Source organism: Pygoscelis adeliae, unplaced genomic scaffold, assembly GCF_000699105.1.
Source record: "Pygoscelis adeliae isolate BGI_AS28 unplaced genomic scaffold, ASM69910v1 Scaffold117, whole genome shotgun sequence".
Classification (NCBI taxonomy): Eukaryota; Metazoa; Chordata; class Aves; order Sphenisciformes; family Spheniscidae; genus Pygoscelis; species Pygoscelis adeliae.
This window is the reverse complement of record NW_008825270.1, coordinates 5731700-5756950: the sequence shown is the minus strand read 5'-3', so window position 1 is coordinate 5756950 and position 25251 is coordinate 5731700. Positions and strand designations below refer to the sequence as shown.

The 25251-nt window shown below is 37.5% G+C and overlaps 1 protein-coding gene across 1 annotated transcript in view; it reads right to left on the bottom strand.

The window, feature by feature from the left end:
- PHF21A (PHD finger protein 21A) overlaps positions 1-25251 on the bottom strand; it is a 130946-nt gene that overhangs the window by 62292 nt on the left and 43403 nt on the right. The gene's annotated exons all lie outside the window — the stretch shown is intronic.

Below are 25251 nucleotides of genomic sequence, written 5' to 3'. Positions count from 1 at the left end.
TGATTTTGTTTAATAACTTTTAGAACTCACAGCCACAAGGTAGCATGGTGAAGATCTTACATTCACATTTATTTAGGTAAAGAAAACACTCCTACCCCTTTATTCCCCCCCCCCCCCAAAAGACAGAAAATCTAATTTTTCTCAATGTTTAAGGTACCAAATCAATTACAATCTCATAGCACATTTTGATAAAGAAGGGAAGTTAACGACATTATCTCAATCTGTAAAAATATTTTACCTATCTCCTTGTCAGGTATACTCCAAACAGCAGATCAGGTCAAGATGTAATGCAATATTCTACACTACTTAGTTGTGCATCAGCCTGGTTAGAATAATCTTCCCACAAAACAAACAAACAACAAATTCAAGATTTCTTTAAGATTTCTGAAGCTTGCCAGAGTTACAGAGTAAAGGAGCTGGGGGTACTGAGAAAGGTGAGAGGCTGGAGGGAACTGACCTTTACATGAAATTAAATCAATTGGTAAAACTCCTGCATCCGAGTAGTGAAACAAGTCACTTAGGCTCTATGCCCTTGCGTGTTATGCAGACATCTAGCCAGAAATCACCTCCAAGTGGAATGAATGCCTGCCTTTATAATTCCCCCATGTGACTTAGGAATGGAATTGCCCTAATATTTAAAAAGGTAATTTTAAGGTAATACCACTGCCTATGTTTAAAATGTCAATTAAAAAAGAAGGAAAAAAAGGAAAATGTGAAACAGGCTGGTAACTGTTACACACTTATTTTTATACACAGCCAAGATTTGTGCAACGCTCAATCTCACCTGACATTATAATTTCAGATGGCATTCAGGACATGTCAACAAGCCCTACTACCATAACATGTTTGATTCATGCAAAAAATCAGTAACAAACTGTTAAATAGTGTTTCCTGATATGAAAGTACTACACCATTAAAAACTATTTAAAATACTGAAAATTTGGTTTGGTCCATTTATTTAATTTCTTTAAAATGTGAAAATTATGCATTGCTTTAAAACATAAAATGCTTAGCATATACACACAAACAATCATCACTGGTATCTGATGTGTTACAGCCAAGCACAGTAATCTAGCTACCAGCCTGCCCGATTATAAATAGGCTGCCAATCCAGGCAGCAGCGGCAGCAGCAGCTGTCTCTCATCATTCTGCTTTCTCCCTCCATTTCTATTAGATTTCTAACATGATATAGTGATTTCTGCATATTTTCTCCATGCTCTGTAATAGGTGTGACAGGCACAAACACAAATACATTTGTTTTTAAGATTATTCACAATGAACGCAATTCTGTACTAACCTGTTACTGTTTACCTGATTTATACATGTGTATAGACTAACTGGCCTGCACACTTGCATTGTCTGTTATAAATTAAACGTTTAGTATTATAATTCAGCTGTCTTTAGAAAAACAACTAAATTGCCTGTCCTACTAGACACTGGGAAATAATATATGCACCTGAACACTGAAGCCTGCAGCAACAACCCAAGACCCAGTCCAGTCTGTGCCTCTATCACGCAAGCAACACAACCTATTCAACTCATTGAGGCACTTACTCAAATACCAACACACTGAAAAGCACGCTCAGAAGTCTGGCAGCTCATTTTTAAACTACACACAAACTAAAAATCAAAATTATAATTAAAACCAACTTATTTCTGTGTTATGCACAGAAATGCCATAAAAATACTTTATCATAATTAATATTCTGGAGTGATTATATAAAGGATGACTCTCAGAGTACAATTCTTATTACAAAAATTACAGGAAGTGATCTCTGGTTTTGTATTTGCAACACATTAAGTCTTGACACTGTTCCCACTTGAACACTTTTACTTCCTGTCCTTAAAGTATTTTATCTTGATACAGAAAAGTTACTTTGTCAGGTAAGTATTAGTTTTATCTCATCCTGTTGGCAAAACTGTATGTTCAGATACCACTGTATCAGACTATATCCTTACAAGTAGTAGCAGTATTTTTAAGACAAAGTACACAAGTGAAAATGTTCTTGAAGGGCTGTTAATCGTTGTAATGCTCCAAGTAATTGGGAATGCATTCACAATTCTTCTACACACTCCTGGGCCAAAAAGTTCAAAGTCCACTTGGTTTAGTGGCTATTTCCAGCAAAGGCACATCATTTCATTTCAATACACACATATGTTATTACACAGCTCGTATTTGAGAATTTTCAGTGGGATCAATTAAAGACTACCTTTCCTACTGCATACTTCCTCTAAAATATTTAAATCAACACGTACAATGCACCTACTGGTGCTTAAAGTAAAGTTCAAGAAAGCTGGAAGCAGATGCTTTCGGCAAAAGACATCAAGCTATAGAACACTGACATTGATCAGGGTTAATCTTATGTCTTCCTTCTTTTAGAGCAACACAAGACAGATCTGTTTGCTTCAGATTTTTTCAGACAGGATCCTACACCTAGAGCCAAAACAGTGTTGTACCGATAAAAAAACCCCGAAAAACCCCAAAACCCAAGACCAAACTACCTGCACTCTTAATACAGTGTTAGCAAGATCATGCTGAGCTAAAATTTTCAGTAGATGCCTAAATTTTACCATGACTGAAGTATCGATATAGGTGACACAGATATGCAAAAAAATAAAATGCCGAGCTTTTCACTCGTCCATCAAGTTTTGTCAGTATTAGTATTGTACAGATTCCTATTCCTGCCCAGGCACTTACTGATACCACACATCATACAGAAATTCATTAGTAATCTTTGCAAGTGTAATGCAAGTTCTGAAGTTATACCTGTTTAAACCTGTTGTATAGCACTGATACACAAACAACATACTAATTGCTTTCCAGGCAGCTTGGGCTCCAGCAGATATCATCTTGTAAGTCTGTCTACAACCCTTTTAGAAGTTACTTTTCCCCACTCCTACTTCTATGTTCTACTCCTCTGCAGATGAAAACTTGAGGCCACTTTGCCCCAAGTTTTGTCGCTATCAGCTTGTAAAACATTTGAAGTATTTGATTAGCTGAGGTGCAGAAAACATAACTGCTGCTGGTAACGTCTTAAATTATTCTAGACATTTTTGCAAAAAGGGTATCTGTCTAGGCACTTAAAGGGCGTTGGTAATATGAGCAGCGTACAATTTATAGATACAGCAACAGAAGTTACAGAAGAAGGAATAATAAACAAGAAAGATTTTTTTTTTTTAAATAAAATCCAACTCAGCTCCATAAAAGCAGCAGAGAAGAAGCATGCTCTTAAATGGGACTTAAATGTGGCCAAGCTAAGCGCTTCCACAGATGAGTCCTGGAAGGTCATAGGATGCGTAGATGGTAACATGGAAGATGACACGGAAGCAACTGCTCAAGAAGTGACAGATGGATGTGTGGGAACATCGAAGAAGTGGAGCGGGTGGGGGAGAGACAGGAAACTCAACGAGGAAACATAAGTAAGGAAGGGCAGAATTATATAGAACTTTGAAAGTACTGAAAGGAGCTCAAATCTGATGCAAATATGGGTGGTGAACAGTAGGGGGAATACAAAAATAAGAGTGACAATTAAATCAGCAAGCAGGAAGGATTATTTTAACAGCTACATGTTAGGAAGTGAAAGAAGTCTCTATTCCTTCTGTCATAATAGACATGTCTAGTACAGAGCCGAAGATAGTGCAGTGGTTAAGACATGGCATGAAATGAGGCTTGCCCATAGGGATAAAAAAAAAAGTGCATGTCTTAAGATGCTAAGAAAGCAAGCACCAGATTTATAGCTGACCTAGCTGACTACAACCAATGGAATGAACATACTAAAAAAAAAAACCACCTAAAAATTACACACCTGAATAATATAGAAATTGAAGACTATTGTCAGTAGCAGAAAAAGACAGAGAACTAAGAATCTGGGACAGAAAGAGGACAAGAGATGAAACTTTGGCCCCACTGAAATAAATAGCAAAAGGTACACCGGGTTCATTGGTATCTGGATTTTACAAAAGGAGATAATTTTTGGCCATTTTTCAGCTGATGACATGATATCTGAGAAACATCATATGACTGACTGTCTAACACTGGAAAATGGATCTGGAGATATCATGGAGAAGCAGAATAAAACGTAGTTTCTGAACACATTCATATTAGTAAGATCTCATGAAATAACTGGGGGAGATTCAAGAGGTTATGAAAGGAGCTAAATTTTTTTTTCTGCTTTCCAGCAGCTGAGTACCAAACCTCAGACAATTTTCGCTATTCACATCCTAATTTAAAGAAGGATTACTCAGTTTTAATTAACCCATTCTACCAATGTTTAGAAACAAACCAGACTGCATTTGTATCAGTCCAATAAAAGATTAGAATATGAACACTGAAAAATTTTACAAAAGGTCTGCTCTATATTCTATTCCAAAGAACTCTAGAGATTGGCTATAGTTTTACACTCCATTACACCTCCTGCAATCTTTAAAAAAATAATTTGAAAGTTAAATAGATATATTTTCCACAATGGCCCAAATTACTACAAAGTCTGTTTTCCATTTGCAGAAGGTGAGTAGTCACTTCAAAGTCTGCACCTTCACAAAAGTCAACAAGTCCTAATTTTGGAGATTTATTCCATGGCTCCTCTCAAAATATCAAATGGACAAAGCCAGGCAGACTACAAATAAAATACAGTTGAGACAGAACTAAGACCTACAAAAAGCAAGATTAACAACTCGTTCCACAATTTAAAAAAAAACACTGTTAAAAGCAGTTTTGTTTAGACAGCAATTCCTGTGTTTGCAACACATATAATATATTAGAATCAATAAACCTGATCAGAAACATAAGTTATCTTTACACAACTAGGATGTAATACAAAAGTTGGCAAAAATATAGCAAATAATGTTATTTCATAAATTACCTGGTTTAACTACTCTAAGGGCTGTTGTTAATGGTGTGTTTCAAGGATTTTTCTTTTACTTTCTCTTTTACATATGGACTAAATCCCTGAGCTACTCATTTGTTTCTCATTCCCAATATTCTAAGACAATTTCTCACCAATTCAGTGGGTATTCACCCCAAAGAGCACTTCAAGAATTGGCTCTATTTTCTAACTGACATCTTTCCAAATGCGGTTGAGAGTTTAATTTTTGAATAGGTGAAAATTGAGAGCAGGACCAATAACACAGCTTAAGAACACACCCACTTCCACTAAGAGCCTGCATTTTTACATTAATGAAAGAAATACACTACATAGTTAATTCATGCTTTACATGCATATCTTAAATCAGGTCATTGACAATAATAATTTTAAAATATTCATGAAGTTTCTGTGGTTAGTGTAGTGATTGTAAGTGTTACAATCACTGTCACCTTTCTACTATTCAGTATCTTTAAGAGTAAGCTATCAACGCTATTCACGACGACTGCTGGGAATGCTGCTCTGAAGGCTGCTTTGCACAGGCTGTCCACGGCTGGAGCATGTTTCTGGGTTCTCCTCTGGCCTGTTTCCATTTCAAGGTCTACTGTTTCATTTTCTCTGACAACGGAAGTAAATTTACTGTTTAAAACATGAAGGGAGACTCATAGAGTTCAATTATTTTATTTCTGAGTGATATTATGTATTAATATTCAGAAAATACAAGAGTTTTCCTTGGGAGGCTTGATTTTGTACCAATTCAAGTGAAGAGAAAAATTATTGATTTTAACTGATAAGAATTGAGCCTGGGGAGGGGCTGGAATATGCTACACATTGTACTAAGTAATTAGCAATACCCACAGATAAACGCTTTGATACATTACTTATGTAATGTAATGTAAATATTCTGGTCCATTTAGCAGATCTGACTTTTTCTAAGTATAAAAGTTAAATAAAAGTTTTTTAAACTTTTATTGTTAAATACTGAATCCATCCATGCAGAATTCATTCAATAAAAATTATGTATTTCTGCTTCAGATCAAGTCAAATTCAAACAAACCTAAAAATACTGTTCAATAATTTTGATCTAATTTTTTACCTCTTGTCATGTTACTCAACCTGCTTTAAAAAGCAGGAAAATATTTGTCGAAACGTTACATTTTTTTTGGTCCAGAATTTCTCCCCCTAAACTGAAACTAAGACAACTGTTTTTAACAAAAAAATTAGGCTGTCCTTTTGTAAAATTAGCTCAGCTTACTTTCTGCAGTAGCAGTACAGAAAGACATGCTTACAATTGATCAGAAGTGAATGTTCAATAGCTATCAATGACAGAAGGGCAGTAGAGAGAGCGCAATACAATGATGCTTGTGGCAACTAACTCCTGTGTCATGTCCCTCCACCCCCCCCACCCCGTGACACATGTATACTGTACTTAGCTCTCCCATCATATACACCAACAGGTAAACTGGTCAGACTTTTAATCAAAAAACCTTTTAGTATCATTTTCTGTGCCATTTTTATTCTGACATTCATGAGCGGTCCGGAGCGCACTGAAATTTCCTGAATGAATAGTGTAAATTGATGTGCAAGTTAGCCATTCTATGCACTGCACCTATTGACCTATTATTTTTCCAAATTTAGTTTAGGAAAAATAAATCAGTTGATAGAACAGAAGATAACTCTGTTCCTCAACCACACCTGTTCACAGTCTGACATCTTGCTGTAAATACTAACTTATTAGCATGAGTCTGAGATATGATACAGGACTGAACTGATATAGTCTAAGCATGCATTATGCTCCTTCCCTCTACTGACAGGGCAGTAACTTGCAACAGAGAAATACACTGGCTACCTTAAGGCAGAGCCTTACCTGTAGACCTGCCACTCTTCTTTCTTTTTCTATCCTTCCGACACAAAATGATGAGAGTACGCTCTCACTAGCAAATAACTAAAATCTATTACTAAACTTCCATTGTCTTCTAAGAATTTCTCTCAAAGCAAAGGAAAACCATCATTAAAGAGAAACAGACAAACCAAAAATAACGAACCACTGGGGGATATAAAAGTCTGGATTTTTTTCTGAAGAAGCTCAAAACTTTCTAAATAAGATTAAGTAAACATGTCAGAGTGAAGATTACCAGTAGATCTGACTCTATTTTCTTCCCCTTCCACACTTCATTTTATAGCAAAATGAAGCATGAAAGTATATTCCAGATTCACATGTGAAATTACTGAACACTAAGACCTTGTCCTAAATAGGTGTTTATATTTGTAAGCTCATCTACACAGACAGTTCTCCCACCTACACACATCTAGATGGTGTCCAGACACTATGGCATTATACCAAACCAATGGTATTATAACAGAATTTGCCCTTCCTTATATATGAGCAACCAAAGTAGGTTATAACACTATTTTGTCCCTATTGCTTATGAGGTAATTTAATACTTCAAAGCACCACACAAACATTAACAAATTGATCTGGAGAGTCTTTTATAAGTTATTCTACAGAAGTAAATTCTACAAAGTAGAAATTTACATTCTACAACTCTACATGTTGGAACAATTTTTGCGCTTTCATTTCATGCACTGGGGAATAAAATCTTCATTTATGTGACTTCCAGCATAATTACTTCTGAATGAATTAGTTAAAGTGAATAAGAAAACAGCAGAACAAGGCAAACAATGTCCATACCACAATACACTGCCTTTTCCCATTTGCAGCCTTCTTCACATGGCTGTGAACGAGTTCTCTTCTCCCCGTGTGGGGGGCTGTCAAGGTATCTAAGTTTCAGCTGAATACATCTACAGAAAAATGCTGCCACGAAATTCCCCGGTTTTGATGTAGCATTACAGACACATAATGAAAACTGCCAAAAGATTCATTTTTTAAGAAAATGACCCACTTTCAAAAATCAGCAGTTTTTTGTTCCAGGTGAAATATGAATATTTATATCTAAAAGTGATGATGCCAGAAGCAAACATTCCAAACAGGATTACTGATGTGAGCATTTCACTTCGGCATCCTAAAGGACAATCCTCTAATAATTTTCCTAGCCCTCAGAACTATAAATTGTAGATAGGGTGGCTACGTGTGAGAAAAACAATGAAAAATTAATCTCTTATAGAACCTTAAAATGTGCATTTAATGATTTATATCAGGCCATTTAATAACTGAATTTTCAGTAAACCAAGGGAACTGGGCAAGTTTGGTTTGCGGTTAACAGCTTTAAAACTGTTTCTATCTTTGCTGTACATTAACAAAGCTTTCTCATTGGGCACTATGGTTCAGGCCAGCATAAACTTATTGCAATGACACTTACTAAAATCCAGTTCAAACCTGAGATCGGTTGCTCAAGGACAGATCGATTTTGACAACTCTTAATACAGCACACCTGAAGAAAATAAGCCAAGAAACATTACCTCCTACCAAATCTGCACAAAAAACCTTACAACAAGACATTCTTTCTATCTAGATTATGCTTTCTCTAAATTCAACAGAAAGTAAAACTGTTTGCTAGTCTTTGATTGGCCTTCTTTGAACTGATCATCCTGCCCCAAGGAGCTTCAGCTAAGCTTAAAAAAAAACCAGTTTAATACTAAGGCACGTTTTTTTGCAAAGTATGTATTGTTAAAATGTTGCATCTTACAATGTTTAAATTTACAATTAGCTTAGAGTTGTTTTTAACTGCTTTTGTGGGGAGAGGAGCAGGGGTCCTGCAGAAGCTCTTTTTCTTCCCTTCCTTAAATATGCTATTTAAGCAATGCCACTCCACAGCACTTGCACAAACGTTACCACCTAATGAAAAAGCTTTTATTGCTTGTGCATGTTTTCCCTTGGAAGACCAGAATATATCTGAAAGTTCTTCCACACGCAGGAAGGATTTAAAAAACACAATCCTAAAAAAGAAATCTTTTGAAAAATTAGAAAACATACTGGGGTAATATTTATACATAGCTATAGTCTATATGGACAGCAGGGTGCTTCCGTGTCCATACCCACGTGTGTAGTATCACATGGCTTGTATTTAAGTAACGTACCTCTTTGCATGATCTAGGTAGTTTGTAAACAGAAATTAATGTATCTTCAGTTACTTACTTACTTGATGACATACTCTGAGCCATGTTTAATTGATCAGGAATCTGGCACAGAGAAGCAAAGGGCTTTTGTAAGTACATCCAATGAATGACAGTAAAGTAGGAATTAGAATTCAGAGCAGTTCCTAACTTCCAGACTATGATTTTTTTACCTACACACTGAACAGAACGTGCTGCAAAAGTGTTCTGTGAAGAGAGAATGCGGTGAAATAGTAAGGGGAAAATACGGACAGTAAACATCTTTTTTTCCCTCTTTTGATAAACTTCACAATGAAGATTACCAAAACTGTAGTCCTCCCTTCCCTCCTCACTTTGACGAGTACCCTCTCGGTTCCTTCCTCCTCCCAAGCAACTGAAAATCATCCAGTGAGCAGCTGGGATGCTTTAGGGTGAACAACAGGAATCAGTGTATCGTAAGTGTAATTAAATTTAAAACAGCCTTTTGGGGACTCTAGTTAAACAGAAAGCCCACTTTTTCCCTTTGTATTTTTATCATTTCAACAGCACAAGAAATCAAACTTTCAAATATGAGTATCCCTACTCTGAAGGTCGTCCACATTACAGAGCATCCATGTGCCCTCTCTACAGAGCCATAACTGCGCTGATATGCCCTCTTTCACAGCACCTGGAGGAATACCTCCTAGCTCATTTTACTGAAACTCCTTTGACTCCGCCTCAATCTATCTTCTATCTTACTATCTTCTCATAGGTAACAAACTACCTACAATTTGCTGATAGGATTTCAGGCCCATAGCACAGGTTGCTTTTGTGTTTGTATGCATTAAGTGGTGCGTCTTCCCCAGTTTTAGAACTTGCCTACTCTTCCAGATACAGGATGGAAAGAAACTACAAAAAGCCATTAGAAAACTGTCAACAATGCAATGACTACAATGTTATTCAGAAGTGGCTGATTAAAGGGATAAGTGTAAAAAGATACTGTCCATGCTTAATACAGACTCCTAGCTGCAGCAGCAAAGGTGAGCTTCAAATCATGTCAAATTCAGTGAAAGTTTGGTGTTTGCATTTGTATAGAAGTTTGTACGGAAATCGGAGTGTGAGAAATCCTGAGAACGAGCTGGGTTAATTCTGCAATAAAAACACACACTACAGGAAGTTTTATTTCTCTTTCATTAAACTTCACAGGCAGCTTTGCTATTTTGAAGTTTTACTGATTTTCCCAGAGTTTGCATCTTGTCTTGTTTTAGGATTGCATACATCTATGTTTTAAAAGCACAAGTCAGTCCTTTAACAGTTACTTGTATGAGGTTATATAGTTACTCAAGAGTTTTCAAATGTTTGAAGTACTGAAGAACATTTCTAGGTTATTGATGCTTATAATCTATTATGGTTTGCTCCTAAAGTAACACCTTAAAAACTGACTAGTTGTTACCACAGAAAGATAAGCCATTTCTGTAGTTATCTGTTGTAACTGAAATCCTCAATCTTTGCAAGCTTTAGCTAGCATTCAGCGTGACAGATTATGAAGCCACGTGCTACCCCATCATCCTTCTCTGTGTTTCTTGGAGGCTTTCTCTCTCTCTGTGTACGCCTGCATGGGCGTGTATGTTCTTCAGTCAATTCACACACATCATTGAACAGCAAGAGCACCTATCTAGGCCCACAGCAGGGAGGTTAATTAACTGTACAAGGGACAGAGCTAGCTCTAGAGCTATCTTTTACATGTATACAGAGAATAAACAGAGCTTTCCACTCAAGGGAAAACGCAGAAAGTTTTGCACTCCTCACTTCCTCATAAAAAGATACTAATTAAAAAAAAAAAAAACAACCCCACAAGTTTAGCAGCAGCTCTAGACTTGACTAAGAAAGATCTCATCTCAAACACTGACACTGGAACACTCAGTTTAAGACTCTTCAGACTGGAATAAGACCTTGCAGATGGACAAATGAAAACATTTATCTCCTTGTCATAGCACCTGCTCAGATCTACTACAGTTAGTAATGGTTGGATGCACAAGAGAAAAGCACTGGTTGCTTACTTCCACATTAGGAGTTAGCAGACAACACAGTAACAAAATCCGTTTGCATACAGTACCACTCCTCTTGGTGTTAGTGCCAGGAGAGCTACAGCATTTCCAATGCCCTGGAAGAGTTTCATCAAAACAACAGTGTTTTCAAAACATCTTCCTAAAATGCTGTAATGGAGGGAGTTTTCCAGCCCAGGAAAATAAATTGTCAAATATATGAGTGAACATATTAAGACTGATGGCACATGCATTGAGTTCAGACAGGGATACTAAGTAATACAAATGGAAAAACAACTGTTATACTTTTATTCAAATAATGCAAGTCCAGGCCATCAATCCCTTTTGGGAGACTGGTATCATTCTGTATGCATGAAGCACATATGTGCTTTGAGCAGGAGGTTGGACTAGACGGCCTCTCGAGCTCCCTTTGTACCTACAGTTTTCCATTTACCACACCCCATCAAAACACCAATTATGGTATCAGCCCTGAATGCACATTACAAAAATAAAACTTGCTTTACATGCTCTTAAGTGTACCCCATGCCTGAACTTCTCCATCTTTTTCACTTTCTGGAGTCATAACAATCTTATTTCTTATCATTGAGGTATAACATCCTGTAGGAGTTTGCCAGCGTCTCTAGAGTTGAACTATGGGCTCTATTACATGCACTTGCAGGGGGCGCGGTGCAGAGATATAACAAATGTAAGCTAGGGTCAAAGGATGTTTCCTCCTTCCTCCATGTGAAGGAGCTTACCTCTGCCTACTGTCAGTGAGTGTCTCAGAGTTTCTCACTCTTTAGACTGTGAGGATCTAGGTTGACAATAGGAGGAGACACTTTTCTTGGGGTTTCTTTTTTCATTGTATTGGTTGTGGTAGCTTGGTGAGGGAGGAGGGAGCTTTCTGTTTGTTTTTAAGCTCCATTATGTTAGTCGTTGTCATTTACAATTCCTTTCTGGCTGACCTGGCTGCTGGTTTGTCTAGAAACAACCTGACTGCATCAGCACACCAGTGAAAAATTATTGAACAGCACATTTAAGTTTCACAGATGTCTTTCCTCTCAGACACTTACCCATCACCCTACTACCATATAAAGCAATTATGATGGGGGATTTGCAGGGGACAGAGGAGCAGAAAAATCAGAGGCTGCCCTGGTTGAAAAAAGCAGAAAACCTCTTACAAGTGCCTGCCTCAAATGGTAATTTTTTTTTTTAAATCCACACCTGTGACCAACTAAATCAGAGTGTCTGTGTTCTTATGCTTTAGCATTCTTTGAGTTTCTTTAGCATTTTTTAAATGATCAGGTGATAAATGTCTTAAAAATAACTGCTATGTACTGATCCAAAATATAGAGATGCCCTACAGCATTAGACTGAAGTTACCCTCTAGAATTCTTGATTCTGAGAGTGATTTTGTGTAAGTCATACTGCTAGCTTTCTGTTACAGACTCAGCTACTTTGAAACAAACGCAGTAGCTTTATCCCTACATACATTTACAGCCTAAATTAAAAAAACAACCCCACACAAAAAACCCAAACAAACAATTTTATTATTTTTATTTATGTTGAATCAACTCTGCTGAACTTAGAAGGAAAAAAACCTTGTTTCTATTTCAATTCATGCATAAAAAACAACCCAACATGTTTTAACCAAGCTCCAAGTACAGGACAAATTCTCACTGTAGCTATGCCTGCGTAAGACCACCAAAAACAAAAGCAGCTGTGGAAAATTCACTTCCTTTTTGGTAGAATTTAGGGGTTTCCTCCTTCTTCATAATTGGGCAGCAGAGTGAGGATACCCACAGTGGACTATCATTTGGGTCTGATTTTCTGTTGTCCATGAACAGTTTTATTCAAAGCCAGAGATTAACACATAAACAAAGGCTTTGACTGTATGAGATTTCAAAGACACCTTGTTGCTTTCTGCTTGGCCCCCGTGTATATGATCTATACTGAAACACTCAGGACTTGCAACAGAAGTTCTCAGGCACAATTTAAAAGCTCTGTCTCCGACCAATTCAGTTTGAAATTTGCTAAACAAAAGTTATAATGCCTTAGAATTCAGGTTGCTCTCTGCTGTCAAACAGCTTCCAAAAAACCTTCTCAGCTGTTCTTCCTATGTACAAACTCAAGTTACACAAATTCTGTTCTTCAAAGAACACTGAAGAACCTTTTTAGATTTCTTTTTGTGCTTCATCTTCATACTTCTTGTGTTAGATTACACTGAAAATAGTATCAATGGTGACAAACAAAAGGCAAAGCTTTAATAGAAATTTTCCATGTGCAACTGTAACAATCTCCATCCTCTGTACTTAAATCCCAGTCATTTAGGTCTACTGTCACGTGTGTTGTGTCTGCTTCATGCATAGGGCTACTGTGTGGATTAGCTATTCCAGTGGGAAGAGCAAGATAGACACAGCCTGCCTTCCTTTTTGCCATTCCGGAGCTGCAGGTACATTTACCATAACTGTACCCCTGAAAAAGGAGACTACCAAGCCACAGATTGGGTTCAAAGCTGTGGTTACACAGCTGTTTAGTCCAGGCTAAATTCAGGCAGCTGTCAAATGAAAGCTGTTTCACCCTTCCTTTGTTTCAGCCCTTCCTTTCTGCCACTTCCCTATGCCAAAAGCAGTGTTCATTCAACTGCACGCAAGCCAAATGAGCAAACTGGATCATGCTCAAAAACTAGCACGTCTCAGAGCTAGTCTTTGGCCAAACAACTCTTTGACTCCAGTTACTGCAGAGTGACATGAGCAGTAATTCTAGCACAAAAGAGTGGCAGAAGTAAGCAGTTAGACCAGGCAGGAAGGCAGGCCACTACTTCCACAGCAGCAGTCTAATTTGAAGCTTAATCAAAGCAGCCATATAATCACAACCTACAAAACCACAGCGTATGGGATCCTAACTCAGTTTTGCCTCTGAAACATAGTGAATTTGGTGCCTTGGAAGCACAGCGCTGGAACCACTGGTTCCAGAGGAAGACAAAGTAAAGTGGTGCAACCTGACTTTCCTCACCCCTGCGCAGTGCTTCAGTAACTCCAGATAATGACACTACGAAGTGTTATCATCAGCCCAACCACAGGATGTTCTTGAATAGAAATTTCTTCAGCAACCTGCTTACAGTCTTTCAAAGACCATTAGGAAAAGACAAAGAAAATAGCAGTTTTTAAAAAGCAGGTTTTGCGGGTATTTTTTAGTACAAGATAAACATTCATTTAAAAAGCAGGTACTTCTGTAGTCTGAATTACCAAAGGCCTGTTGCAAAAATAGAAGTACAAAAGCTTCTTAAAGAAATGTTTATCTTTTATAATGGGCAACATAAACAGATTAACTCTTTATATAAATTATATGCCACACATCAATTGATTAAATTATTTATTGAAATGCGGTCAGCCCTACAAAATAAAAGATTTCAAAACAACCTGTATTTTTAAGACAGGCAAGGTAACAGAATGCACGGGGGGGAGATAGATTTAAAGATACTTTCTTATTACCTTGTTTCCTATAGAACTTAATTTGACTCCTTACTAAAGCAGTTTAAATACAAACATTAAATTACTTAAAGCCTTATATAGGCAATTTTTATTTTTTATGCAACGCCATTTGATGCCTACTGTCTTCTCAGCTTTCCCAGCACACTGAAAGCACAGGCCTGCTTCGGGGACATTACACAGTTGCAAACCACCGCAGCGTATGTCAGCGCAAACAGGATATGCACAAGGTGCACCATCCTTTCAGGTGATGCATCCTACTCCTCTCTCCACAGTTTGTCCTCTTTGCTGACCTCCAGAAATGACAAGTGGGCTGCAAAAAGGGTTTCATCTCCAGGGAATAGGAATAGTTCGAGTAGGGATGAGGTGTAGGTAAACACATGGCACAGTTGTACAGCTTCCTTTAAAAGCAGGTATGAAAGCAGTAATGGACACTGGGAAACACTGAGCAAATCGAGATTAGATGGGCAAACAGGACCGCAACTGTTCTGAAGAGTTTAAAGTGCTTTTGGGTGCAACTGCTCTTACAATCCGAATCCATGCACCAGAGGCAAACTTTTCTTTTGGCATCAATAAACATCTTATGTCACGACTTCTTCAATATGGGAGAGTAAGCTACAGTCAGAGATACAAACACTGGCCTCTTCCCCCTCCCCCAGCAAGGCAGACAAAAGACTGTCTGAGAATGGGCCAAGCTCCTACCAAGTCTTCAAACAGATGTACACATGCCCCATACCCAAACCCGCTGATAAGAAAAAATACCCCAGTAACACAAACATCAACCTTAGTGCAAGCTTTCTCCTCAGAACCAGCTGCTAACAGGGCTTCCCCCAGGGCCTCTGCAGTCTTGCTTTCCCCTTACTTTTGGTTCAGAGGCACACTCCTGTCCTCATTCTGGTCCAAGTTAATTGCATTCGTCTTTCAGCCTGATGTGGCAGTAACGATCCCGGGTGTTAGTGGAGAGTTTTATCAAGTGAGTCCAAGATTATTACAGCACCCGGTATTTCCACATGGCCTTAGAATTTGATGCTGTTATTAGACACTGTTAGAGGAAAATTTATAGAAATTTATACAACTAATTTTCAAAATATTAGGTGGGGAGGGAGAGGGCAAGGGCTCTGTTTTCACAGATTTACTGGCTATCCCAGCCAGTCCAAGAGAGCACAGACAATCTATCCTGTGGGTTGTAGGAATAATTGTAATAAAAAAACCAAAACAACAAGAAAATACCACCCACCCACCCCCCTGCATGCCTCAGACTGGGATCAAATTTAAGTCTACAACCCATTTCTCCCCTCATACAGAAGTTTATGGGAGATTATGTGATCAGTCAGTCAAACCTTGTCTTTTCAAGGAACAGACTTCAACTCAGGCGGTCTTAGAATATTTAATAAGGTTTGAGAGATGTAACTAAACACAGAGAAGCCCTGGGTACCATAAGTGGTAAAATGAACTTTTTGTCTCAGCATTTTCTAGTCTTAATCAGCACACTGCATGAGCAGATCATTAATATTTTAAAGGCAAATAAAGGATGTAATGAAATTTTAGAGACATCTGACCCACTAAAATATTTTTGAAAGCTAAGGCTCAAAATGACTGTATGTGTGTCAGTTAAGTGGGTCTCCTGCTAACTCAGGAAAGGTCAGAAGGGAAGCTAACTATCTGCTAAATGCCGTAATTCACATAGTGTTTAAAAAAACCATTCCTGAGTAGAGAAATTATATATACTTTAGAAGCTAGCAAAACAGCCACCATTCAAAGATATAAGTAAGTGAACTATGAAGGTGAAGGAGAAGGAGATTTTATCACCTGCAAGGCTTCGAATGATCAGCGATTTTCATTGAAGCAGCTTTTGAATAATTTGGAACCCACAAAGATTATTCTGAGAAGTAGTACATCAAGTTTAATTCCACATAGCTAAATCCAAATGATGTAAAAACCCATTATGAAATGATGGAATAAGAAGTGTTTACATCACTTAATACAGTGGAAAGAAATAGGCAGCATAAAGAAAGAGGAAAGGGCAAAACCTGTTTACCCTTTACCTTCTACAAGTGCTACATAGATTACTTAATATGCACTTGTACACCATACCTTTAGGCCACACAATTTAATTGCCCAGTGGACAAATGTTAGGAGCTTAGCGTTCTGGGCTGCTGTAAAACTGCTTCCCCCAAATTATTTACTCAGAGAACGGGATATTTCTATTTCTTGAGATATATGACAAAATTTAGAATGAGTTAGAGAATTCAAGAGCGTAGTTTTGTCCAAGTTGATCGCTGAAGCATTTGTTACCAGCCCAAAGGTGCGTGTGGAGCTTTTGACACTAGAAAGCTGCTGACAATCAGGCACTTCCACACTGCTCTGGGCTGGCTGCAACTCTAAAGGACAGCGCTGCTCTGAAAAGCTGCCATATTAGAACAAAAATGAAGCAATTTATAGAGTGTATGGATATGGAGCAAGACTCCACAGGCTTAAATACTGCAACTATTCAAATTTTCAGAACTCTAAAATAAAAGGATAGCCACTTGCTGTTCTGCAGGACATTAAGCAGCTCTAAAGCATGTGTCTCAAAAATTCACATCCCATATTAGAGTTCTTATGTAATTTTCCTCCATTTATTTTTAAAGGAAAAATAAGGTAAACAAGTTCTGCCTTCTATAAACAGTACAAACACCATCACTGAGGTTTTACTTATTGAGCAAGGGAAAAGCTGGATCATTTCTCCTTGCTACATAGGGCAGTCTGGGTCCAACTCTTTTACACATTAGTGTCCATTTACTGTGACACACTGCCAACATTCTACTGAGGAAATCTTGAGAAAGAAGGAAAAAAAAAAAAGGAATCACAACTACTTAACTGTTTCTAACCTGCCTCACCTAACCTTGAAGGGAGTTTACAGGACAAAGAAGAAACGCTCATCACAACTCAAGGGCTTTCTCCCTGATAGTTTTCAAAAGTCTACTGTAAGAAGACACTTAGAATTTCTCACTATTAAAAAAAGAAAGAATAGAACAAGAATTCTTTTCCATAGAATACAACAGATAAATGTTGCAGGGAAAACAGGTAATGAACTCACAAAGTTCACTGAAGCCTAATCTTCCTACAAGTTTTCTACAGTCAGTCGAGTGAGGGGTGGGCCCTCACAAAGGCAACACAGAACGGTAAGAATTAGGTTCCCTTCTCTGAATTGCCTCCTGGAAAGTACTCTCTCTCTACCTATTGATCCCCTTAGTGATTCAAACTTCATTCCAGCAAAATTTCCGTCAGAATTCTGCACTCACCACTGCCTAAATCTACCTGTTACATTACAATAAGGGGAGAAAGTTGAGAAAGACACCTTGCGCATCAATATCAGTTTTGACAGACTTAGCATGAAGGAGGAAATAAGAAAAGCTCAGAGAATAATGGACCTAATTAAAACAAAAAACACACCAAGAAAACCTACATGCTATCTGGCCTCCACCACCAATCTTCCCTTACAGTGAAGCTCCCGTCAGGTGTCTCTGCTAACTAGTTATTGCAATGCAACAGCAGGGGAAAAGCTGCTCTAAAGAGATTATACACTTTTTGGAGTTTCTAAAAGTCAGAACAACTATTTTAAAAGTTAACCCAGAAATGAGTACAATACTGAAAGAAACTGACTATATATAATGCCCACAAATAGTAGAATTCACATTGACGTGACCCACATTTGAAGAAAATACTCTTAATTATTTCTATGGACAGAAAATATATACCAGGTTATAATTTCAGTGAACACTGATGTTTCCTGAGGATGAAGACTGTATCCTCTCCCTACAACAGCGTCAGTATAGAAAAGAAAGCACAGAGATTTAGCAAAACCCCATCAAGGGCATTCTTACCCTTTAATCCTTAAGGCTTGTTCTCTCTTTAAGCCCTTCAAGGCCCAAGCCTGTCACAGTCTCCACAATAAAATGAGGAAAAAACCTCACAGTGACTAGAGCAATAAGGGCAGATAACACTTATTCAAATAGAAAAGTCAAACCCTAAAATAAACTTTTACAAAAATTGTATGGCATTTGGCCCCCTCACACTTCCTTAGTATGCCATCTTCTCTCTAAATCACTTTCAGAAAGGCATATCTCCTATTTATTTGTCCAGCGTCCATCACAAAGGACCCCCAGTCCACCTGTAAAGGCCAGTACAATTAACAGAAACCAATTCCGGAATTGGTACTACAGAAGCAATGTAATATATCACATTCACCTCGGTCCTTTTCAAAAATAAGCATGAGGAATTGAACCGAGTGGTTCCACTATGAGGGTGGAACGTGTAACCAATGTGTTGGAAAATACCACCTAATGCTGACTACCCTAGTCAGTCTTGTTCTTGGTGTGGTACCATTAAATAAGATAATCTTTACTAATAATTTTTTTTAGCCCCATAGCTGGGGTAACTCATAGTGCAAAGAAGCACAATCTCAGGAAGTGACTTATTTTCAAATCAAGTAACAGGCAGCAGAGAACAAACAGCAAAGACAAGTTTTTGCCTGTATTCTAAGCACTAGACACACTTTCTCTTTTGTCCCTTCCAAAACTCAGTTTTCAGAAGATCCAGGGACCAAACAACTCCAATAGGACCAAACAACTCCATACGGCTCTGAAAAGCAGACCCCTAGATTTGATTCCTCTTCTAACACTGATACACTTGGAATAAATCAAAATACTGTTTCTTTGACTGTGAGGTTGTTCCACTGAGTCATGCAGAACACAGCAGAATGGGCTATTTTAATCTGTTTTCACTTATAAAAAATCATTAGTAGATTTAATCCCTTTTCCGAGCCTCCAAATAAGACACCTTTAAGGTTGCTATACAAAACATCCTAAATCCAATCTGATGTTTCGCCTGTCTTTCCTCCAAGTATAAAAAGGAAAAAGGGAATAGTAGGTCTTGAAATAACTGCTGATGTGTGAGGTTATCCAGCAAGTCAAAACATGCAGGAGCACCTAATAACAAACTCTCGCCATCAGTAGGGGATTTTCAAGGAAATACTGTAGTTTAACTGCCCATTTTCTATCTACAGTGTTGATTTTCAAGCAGAGCAGGCTATTTTGGAGTTATGCCCTGGCTTATATGAAGATGAAAGATGTCTCCAACTAGGCTTAATTAAAAAAGTTCTCCAGCTGCATTCAAATCTGGCTTAAATATAGCATGAACTCAAAAATTAAAAGTTGAGCCAGAAAATCAGTTCTAAAGGAAGGGTAGCAGGAAGAAGGTGTGGAAGGATTTTCTTCTTTTTAATGATATCATGAAATAGTCACTTGCATTTCCTAAATTAAGTTATTCCGGTGCTAATGTATATTAGATATGCAAAAATTAAGTTCACAAACCAACAGTGAGAAGTCTAGGTGGATAGGTGGAGTTACATTAAGAGAAGAATGGGAAATCCAAGTTTAGATGCCAGTATGGATTTAATCATGATTTAAGCATTACAAAAGGACTGAGAAAGCTTAGCAATATTTCAGTCATATGCAAATGATTATAACATCGGTTTTGCAAAAGAGTTTGGGACAAAAGAGGCAGCAGGGAGAGATGCATGCACTCTGCCTATCTACAATCATCTGTACAACATTCAAAATTTGTTTCAGCCAGTATATCTTGAGAATATGGAAGATGATAACTTAATGAGAAGTCATTACATTCACATTTTCACACAATATTTGGACGCAAATTAAATAAATACCAAAGATTAAAATAGTAAGCTCATGCAGATCTGTCAAACAAACATTCACCTTCTAAACAGGTGCTGTTCACACTGATCAGAGGATTTGAAAGGGTCTGACAATTCACAGAGGCAGTTAACTTACTCCTGCTTACGTCCAGATAGACCAGTATCTTTCTGACAGGAAAAGTGAGTGACTACTTCGAACTAAGAAAGGAATCTACACATAGTCAATTATGGGAGGAGGTAGAGCTAAGTGTATCACTACAGGGTTTCATTATTAAAACCAAACTCTGGGAAGGTGCAGAATTGTTTTTCATATATTTTAAGACTGCTTTATAAACAGCTGGCATAAATGGATGCTTGCAGTTACATGGAAATTAGCATATCTTTATCATTCATGCCATTTACTTAAAAAAGATAGGTGTTTAGTAATAGGGACTGTTCCGGATAAACAATTGGAACTGAAATTAAGCATCACCTGCCTCAAGTTATTAGTTACTACACATTCATATGGCATATTTGCACACTTCCTCCGTTTCTGACAGAATAACTGCCATTTTAATATGCCCTTGACAGATCTTGGGGAAAGGAGGGATTAGAAACTCCAGACAAAAGTGGCAGGAGTGAGAAGTGAGTGACTTCATTATTTATTTCCAGATTTTGAGCCCTAAAGTTCTCATGGTATTCATTAGGTGTATCTACAACATACAGGTGTATCTTGCCTACCTTCTTATGCAGAAGCATTTCAAAGTGCTCTTTCCTACCGGTTAACTGTACCCAGTTTCCCTCCTGCTCTCTAGCTTTCTTGTGCTTACTTTCCTCTCACCAAAACACAGCCTTTCATCTTTACAGAATATGATGGAACATGTTTCGGGTACAATTTTCTGATAATGTGTTCAAAAAGCCTCCATAAAAATTCACCTTTACTATGGATGACAAGCATTCAAGAAGAACAGTCTCACAGGATGTATTTATGCACGTTACCAATCTTTTCATTACTCAGTTATGGTACCTGTAATAAATATAGCAACATTAATGCTTAAACCTATTCCTTACAGTTTCTGAAGACTTAAATAACAAGTTTCCTTTGTCAGTCTAAACCACATGTTTACACTTATTCAACTATACAAAACCATGGTTAAATTACACTACCATTCTTAAAATCCCCCCCCAAATCCTCTTCCCCATTACTTGCTATTTATTGGCAAGGTTAAAAGGAGTCTCACCCTGAACATACAGGATTTAGAATAACCTCAACTACCTCAGTTTGCTGTAAACTTTAAATACAAGCAAAAGATAGTAATAGAGATAAGCTCGCTTTTATAGTGTGCATTTTTTCTGATGACATTCTACAGTTTCAACTATTCTTCACAGTAAAGTATGTTAAACTTTTTCCCCCATGAAAAACAAAAACACAAGTATCCCCATGCTAACAACTATTTTTGAGTACTTTTTCCTGTAAGTGTATACAGTTCTTCAGAAATCAAAGTAACAAAGGGATGCACTTTATTCTTTCCATGTCAAGAGCAAATGCATTAGAATACAAGTCTAGTTTTCACAAGACTGTTTTCTTGAAGATTCAATGAATTTCACTGCAACTACAGTAAGAGACATTTTCATTTTATTTTCAAATATAGGGGAAAGAGACACGGTATTTCTTTAGTATATGCTTATCACCATCACCTTTTACCATAAGGTCAAAAGACTATTCCTGTAAGCTTTCTTCCACATTTAAGACAGAATGTTGCTCCAACTTTTCCAAGAAATTGTGATAGGGACAGATGTAGAAATTCCTCTGTATTTGACATGATATTGCTAAAAAGCATTTGTTTGCTGCCCACTTCTTTCTTTATGTTTCTTTAGTCAAATAAACATGACCTCTTCCTTGTCACTGGAAAAAAAGTACTGCTATGATACATGCTCGATGATGATATATCTGCATGATCATATTATATTTTTAATTAACTATGGAGGAAAAGAAGCAGAAAAAAAAGGTGTTACTTCAAGATTACATCCCTCCTGCTCCACCTCAGTCTTTCACTAGTGTCACTGGTAACAATCTCCACCCCACCTCCCCAAAGTAAAAAAAGTACACACTGGTAAACTTCCTCGGCTTGCTGCATTTTATCTGCCAGGGGGGGGGGGGGGGGGCGGGGATCAAGAATACATTCTTCATGTTTTTCATTGTAAGGAGTGTATTTAACCCAAACAAAAGCTGAGTACTGATAGGTAATTGTGGGTAAAAGCCTACAAAACAGAATGCCAAAGGAAGACACTATCATAAACTATAAAGTGAACGGAAGAGTGCTAAGACTATTGCTTCTTACAAAGATGTAAAAACGTAATAAAAACCAGTGCTACACAGTAACAGAATTCATTCATATTTACAACCCAAGCTTAGGTTTGGCAATTAAAACTATTTTGCAAAAAGTTACTCTTGACTTCTCTTTATTGAAGAGAGGGATGGAGGAAGAAAGAGCAAACCAGTTTTAAAACCAATGCATTCAGCGTTTCCAAACTGCAGCACTCACATTTATAGCTGAGGAACAAGACTGTTAAACTGAATTCACCTTATTGCCCCCAGATTAGAAAAATAAGGTAACCGCAGTTTAGAACTCCATGGTAATAACTTAAAGAGACTAGCAGAGGAAAATAATCATCTCAAGGATTCATGTTTACTGCCCTTTAAATGCAAGTTATCTTCAAATAAGTTTTTCTCTTTTTGAAGTTTTTCTTCCATATGATAACACAATCAGCATACATTGCTCCATCATCTCTCAGGTGAAACAAATCAAAGCATTTATTTTCACCTCTCACATTTTCAAGAACCATGAATACATGACATACCTTATGCTGTAACAGTTTAGCCCTGCATCAGCTAACAAATTTCCTTAGGTTTAAGCCTACACGCTGCACAGCCTACTTGCTTTCTTTTCGTACTTTGCCAGATCTCTTCAATTTCACAAACTTCTGAACAGAGCTGTTATTGTTAATTCTCAGCAAGAAACCTAAGCCACTATGAATCACTGCAGTGACTGGCAGCAAGTGTCAGCACTACTCTCACAATGCTTCAGAAATGGAGAGAAGTCCTAAAGCAACTAAAAGCTTTTAGCTAACCTACCACTGACTTGGTTCTTGCACAAGTCTTCATGCAACTTCATTAAATAAGAGAGCAAAGAAAAAGGGTACATTAGGCTGGCATAATATTTCAGAAGCCAGAAATATTTCGGCATTCTGCCTCTCTAACACCAGGGTCTCAGCTCCGAGCAGGGACACCACACAGGCTGGAACTTTAATTTTTCACATTTCATTAAAAGCTTATCAAACAGTAACAACTACGCCTCCTGTAACTGTCCACAGTGGAGTTAGGCCCTCAGTTTATTCATCGGGCATCAGACATCAAGACTACTTACTCGGCTCTAAACAAGAGTACAGATAACACGTGTTGCACTCCTCCTTAAAGAAATGCACTGCACAATGTAAAGCATTTATTTACTATGCAAAACTGCACGTTTCTCCATACTGTGTGAAAATTAAATTGTTGGATAATATTCTCTCCATAAAACAATTGATAATAATTATTTTTCCTAAAGAGAAATGAAAGTGAGAACAGAAAAAAGGGCTTTTTTGTAGTCTCTAAAATGCTGCTTAACTCTGCATTGCTAAGCCACAGATGTCTATACAACAGATTTCTACAATTAAGAGGGAATGAGCATTTCTCTGCATTGGGAAGTTGTGGGTTTTTTCCTAGAACCACATTTGCCATGACCATTGCATTTTAGCAGCCATACTACTTTAACACCACTATCATCTGGGACACTGGCAGCTTTGTGGTCCAATGGTAGATATAACAAGATATTTAAACTTCAACAATCAGAAGTTCACTGTTCTACTGATAATCAAAACCATAAAAATACAAAGAAGGAAACTGGACTGTGACTTCATATTGACTATTCGCTGTGTGGTGGAAGCGAAGTCAGAAACTTATTTTTCAAAGTCTTTTGGAAACTTAGCCCATGTTCATCCCATGAACAAGTGTGTTTTAGTACTTTGAGCTGTAATTTTCAGCAGAAAAAAATACAGTTGCATTTCTGGTGATGGGTAATTTAAAATACATGTTAGTATAGACCACTGTAACATAATTTTAAAGAGTTATGAATCCAAATTTAAAAGTTACAGTAAGATGTACTTACTTCTTTCTTACCTTCCACTCACTGCCTGTCCCTGCTGATCATGTGAACTGGTAGTCAATATGACTTGCTTTGTGGCATCAAGGCAAGCTAATTTTGAAATTACCATGGGCCTCCAGAGCTTACCAGAGAATTCTGAAGCTGCTTGCTGTGAGACATAGCCACATGCAGAGGCTCATGCTGGTTTCAGAGAGTAAATCATCTTCAAGAGATGCATGCCATCACATCAGCAAAACCTCAGTTTTTGTTGAATTAGTATTCTCATTAAAAAATCATTTTCCTTATTATCCTTACATGTTCCTTCCTAGACTCACTGTTCCACTACTAAAACATACTATAATTTTTTAGTAAATAGAATTTCTAGATAAATGTTAATCACTGTCTGCCCATTTCCTTAGGAAACGTAGTTCTCAAAACAGAACACATGCAGATGATAACAGATGAATGCAGGTATCTAGATGTGACACTGATCTCTAACTATATTCTTACCTATGCACACGTTCCAAAATGTTTCCCCCTCTTCAAAGGTGTTATCTATTCACCTAATTTGGTTCCATTATTGACACAATAGCAGTACAATTAAGGGACTGCTTAAGTCAATTTAGTTTTGGGGGGGGTTATGTGTGAGGTTTTTTTGTGTGTGTTACTGTTGGGTTTTTTTCTAAAAATATAAGTGAGAACCAGTTTTGTAGATCTCTCAGTGTTACTTATTTTTCTTCTCGTTACCCACAAGATGCACCTTCAAGTTCCACAATCTTTCTATTAAGCATTCAATTGTAATTATTACTCATACTTTAGACCTGTCAAAGAGATTTCCTACCAAATGGCAAACATAAGACAACTGTGGTGTAATTTATCATGGTAAAAACACACAACTGATTTCCAAATTGTCTATTAGGTACCCATAACTGACATGAATTTAGTTGGTCTAGACATAAAGAA